Source organism: Rhinopithecus bieti, unplaced genomic scaffold (assembly GCF_001698545.2).
Source record: "Rhinopithecus bieti isolate Rb0 unplaced genomic scaffold, ASM169854v2 scaffold_2254, whole genome shotgun sequence".
Taxonomy (NCBI): domain Eukaryota; kingdom Metazoa; phylum Chordata; class Mammalia; order Primates; family Cercopithecidae; genus Rhinopithecus; species Rhinopithecus bieti.
The window spans coordinates 5,430,502-5,435,595 of NW_016803982.1; positions in this window are offsets into that span (position 1 = coordinate 5,430,502).

Sequence of the window (5,094 nt, forward strand, 5' to 3'; positions counted from 1 at the left end):
ACAAGAAATCCATGAAAATGTTAAGAGAATTTTCCTGGTAAAAGCACTGCCAGCTTGCACTAAAAGGAACAGACTGTTCAAAATTTTAAAAAAAATGACCTGTGGGCTCCCGACTTTCTATAGGTAGGAGGCAGACTGAGAAAGCTACTCAGTGGCAAAATGGGCCATTTCTTACAGAAATGAAAAGTTGTCTCAGAGGGCTGAGCTAAGGGCCCCTAGTACAGTGTAGAACCAAGAGCCACTCTGAGATATGAGCTGGGTGGTTCCATGCCAAAGGAACAGCAATGAACCCTAATCAAGAATTTTCCCAGGGCCAGGCACAGTGGCCCACACCTGTAATCCCAGCACTTTGGGAGGCAGGCAGATCACTCGAGGTCAGGAGTTCAAGACCAGCCTTGCCAACATGGTGAAACCCTGTCTCTACTAAAAATTCAAAAATTAGCCAGGTGCGGTGGCACACACCTGTAATCCCAGCTACTCAGGAGGCTGAGGCGCAAGAATCACTTGAACTGGGGAGGCGGAAGTTACAGTGAGCCGAGATTGTGCCATTGCACTCCAGCCTAGGCGACAAGAGTGAGACTCCATCTCAAAAAACAAAACAACAACAACAACAACAAAAAAAGAACTTTCCCGGCTTCCAGTTTAGGGGGACCTGGCAACATGTGTCCAGCTGTATTTGAGAACTGCCATGGAAAAATGACTTCTATATCCCTCCATCCTTCCCTTTTGAATAGCATTATTTATTGTGGTTATCCTGCTTTACTATGCTATTTCGGGTATGTGTCGGGTGGAAAACTTGCCTTTTTATTTTGTAGGTGTCCAGACTGTGGGGTGCTGCACCTGAGGATAAGTCCTCCAGGAGCCTCACTTGGACCCAATGCAGATGACTAGCCCTGAGCACGATGCCATAATTGATGAGGCACTTATGAGGCCCTCGGTGTTCCTAGGGTGGGGCAAGCATACTATGCATGCGAGCAGAAAATAAATAATTGTGGTCAGATGAAACATGATGGGAGATTGGAAAAAAAATGGCCGACTTTTTTTGCTGACTTTCTCATCAAGAAGTGGAGTTTTGGGAGCAAAATGGCTGACTTTTTTTGCTGACTTTCTCATTAAGATGTGGAGTTTTGGGAGCTAAATGATGAGAACACATGGAAACATAGAGGGGAACAACACACACTGGGGCCTTTTGGAGGGTGGAGGGTGGGAGGAGGGAGAGGATCAGGAAAAATAACTAATGGGTACTAGGTTTAATACCTGGGTGATGAAATAATCTGTACAACAAACCCTCATGACACAAGTTTACCTATGTAACAAACCTGCACTTGTACCCCGAACTTAAAATTAAAATTAAAAAGAAAAAATAAGTGGAGCGTATCCCCCATATTCTCTGAATGTGGACTGGCCCTGTGACCGGCTTGGACCTGTGGAATGCAGCTGCAGTGGTGCTGGGTGGCTTCCTGGACGAGGACGAGGCCTCGGGAGATCTTAGTGTCTGCTCTCTTCCTCTTTGTATGCCACGCTAATGTGAAAAGCCCATGCTGACCTGCGGGAGACATGCGGCTCAGTCAAGAGCCAGAACCAACCACCAGACATAATGAGGTTGTTTTATTCCATCTGACCCTATGGAGCTGCAAGATAACTGCAGCTACGTTAGTGACCTCAGCAGAAAACCTGACTGGCATAGCCACCTGCTATGGTTTGAATATTAGTCCCCGCTGAAATTCACATTGACACAGTCCCCACTGCAACCATATTAAGAGAGTGGGGAATCTGACTGTGGCATTTGAGAAGAGGGACCTTTGGGAAGTAATGAGGATTAGATGAAGTCATGAGGATGGGGAATTCGTGACTTTATAAGAGGAGAAAGAGAGTCCTGAGCTAGCATGCTCAGCCCCTTGCTGCGGGATGTCCTGAACTGCCTTGGGACTCTGCAGAGTCCTCACCAGCAAGAAGGCCTTTACCAGATGCAGCCCTTGACCTGAGGCTTCCCAGCTTCCAGAATGGTAAGAAATGGATTTCTTTTCTTTATGAATTACCCAGTCTCAGGCATTTAGTTATAGCAACAGAAAATGGACTAGGATGCCACCCAGATTGCTGACCTACAGAATCATGAATGACAAAAAAGAGTTGATTTGAGCCACTAAGTTTCAGTGTGGATCGTTATGGCCCCAAAAGTAACCAATATAAATGCTTTTGATGCAAATTCACCACAGGCATAAAAATCCTTCCAGAAGAGCCTCCCAAGGACTTTGGAAAACTGAGGTAGTACCACTAAAAGCTGTCCATATAGACATTATATAATAGTTGTGTTCTTAGGTATACACGATAGAAATTTGTGCATGTACTCACCAAAACACATGTAAAATAAGGTACACAGCAGCAATTTATAGTAATCCCAAACTGGTAGCACCCCAAATTTCCACCAACAGTAGAATAGATAAATCAGTTGTGATACATTTATACAGTAGAATGCTATACAGAAAGAAAATGCACAGATACACCTCACAAACATAATGTTAAGTTAAAAAAAGCCAAACACAAAAGAAAGCATATTGTGTGGTGAACAATCAGGATAACAGATATCTTTGCAGTGAAGGACTAATGACTAGGAGGTGGCCCATGTAAGCTTCTGGGGGGCTGGTAGTTTTCTATTTCTTGACATTGGTGGAGATTACAAATGTGTGTTCATTTTGTGAGAACTCATTGAGCTGTAAACTTACGATTTTTGAAGTTATTTGTATGTATTTTATACTTCAATAAAACATTTCTTTTTTTAAAAGAGAATCCCAAGATTAATAAAGGAATTTGAGAAAGGACAAAATTCACGTTTTTTTTTTTTTTAAATGCAAAATCTGGAATTTCCAATTTGTTTATCCCAGTGTCTTCAGGAAGGAATTCACTTTTATTTTGTCTTATATTCTCTCTGTTGAAACAATCCCCATTGATCTGATTGCCATTTGATAAACTCTTTTCTCTCTTATACCTGAGTCCTGTTTTTATTTCAGTAATAGTTATCAAGTATGACTAACATCCTTTAATAACTATTATATGTTATGAATTTCAGGAGAAAACACATTTGCCACTGAGGATTTTGGATGATATCATCTTGTAGCCAAAGCAAAAGTTGTGGGAGGAAGCAGCAGAAGATGAAGATGAAATAGGTTGGGGCTGATTACAAAATACCGTGAAGGTATGCAAGATTTCACACTTTATGCAAGAATTAAAAAAGACAACCGTTATATCTGGATTTTACAAAAATCATGAGATAGCTGAGTTTAAAATGGCATAGTAAGAGAGTTCTCCTGCAGTCTCATCTCTAAAAATGCTACCATACAAAAATAAATAGAAAAGAAAACTCCATGTTTGAATAAACGAGGGGACAGCTGTAGTGCAGAAGCACAGTAGATGGGGGAGGGTGGCCAAATTCAGTGACGATGGTAAAACATAGGCTTGATGTCCACAGAAGGTGCCTGGAGTATAGATCTCTCAGAGTGTCAGCAGAGCAAGACAAACAATACGTAATTTGGAACGAAGGGAAACACATAGACCCACCATGTTTGCTAGAAGCAGTTTGCCAGTGGAGTGGAGGAAACTGCATCACATGCAGTGCCAAAGTTATCAGTCTGGATTTCCTGGGGGAAAAGTGGACACTGAAAAATCCTCCTGCAACCCAAAACCTCACTCAGGGAAGCTAATTGTGATTCTGATACTCCGGAAATTATTCCCCGGCCCGTCTTCCATGATATTTCTGCAATTATTTGATATAAAAAGAACTGAATAATTCAACAATGACCACTAAGAAAAATTAGACGTGTGTAACTTGTAACCTGCAACAAATTGTAGCAACTAGTAATGCGAACCATACAATGATACTATAATTAAAAAAGTGGGGAAAGGAGGAATACGAATGCTGGCTGAAAAAACACTCTCAGAAAAATGTTACCGCAAAGCAAGTGAATGTTGCGGCCAAAGAGCCCCATTCAAAACCTAAAAAGGAAAAAGAAGTAATGTTTGATTCAATTGTGTCTACAAAACAAGAGCTTAAAGCAGAAATATAGGAAATTCAGGAAAAATATAGCAGTGCAACATAAGGAGATGAAACATAAACTAACAGACTAAAGGGAAGAAGAAAAAATACATATTCACTATTACAGGAATAAAAGCGTCATTAAAAGTAGCTCAAAGGAGCATATAGATGGCATATTGAGAAAAGCAAACAAAATGTAATGTAAATGGGCACACTTAAGAAGGATTAGAGAGAAACTGATCTATGAAAGACAAAAGATGTTTAATATATGCATAAGAGGTGTACATGACAAAGATAAAAATAATGGAACAGAAAAAAATTGGAAGATATTTAAATGTTAAGGCTGGGCACGGAGTAATCCCAGCACTTTGGGAGGCTGAGGTGGGCAGATCACTTGAGGCCAGGAGTTGGAGACCAGCCTGATCAATATGGTGAAACCCTGTCTCTAGTTAAAAAAAAAAAAAAAAAATTAGCCAAGTGTAGTGACACATGCCTGTAATCCCAGATACTCTGGTGGCTGAAGCAGTAGAGTTACTTGAACCTGGGAGATGGAAGCTGCAGTGAGGTGAGATCACACCACAGTACTCCAGCCTGGGCAACAGAGTCTGTCTCAAAAAACAAAAAGATATTTAAATGTTTAATAAACATTTCCAGGAGTAAAAGGAAATTTGAATGTGCAGTTGTCCCAGAAAATTAGAAAAAAAATTCCATATATTTATTTAGTAGAAATAGAAGACATGAATCTGCAGTTTGAAGGGACCCAACTTATTGAAAAAATTGATACAGACTAATCAAGAGCAGTAACATCTGGTAAAGTTACCAGTCTACAAAGATGAAGCCAGAGACCTTGGCATTTTGGTGGGGAGGAAATGCTTGAGCCACCTCTAAGGGGGAAACGTGAGGCTGGCCTCTGACTCTTCAGGAAACATTCAATGTTAGAAAACAATGGAGTTTTGCTCACAAAGTTTAGAGAAAGAGAGTGTGACAAACATTTTTTGAAAACCGAGCTAAAATTTTCCAATATAAAGGCAACATACAATTTTTTTTTTTTTTTTTTTTTTTTT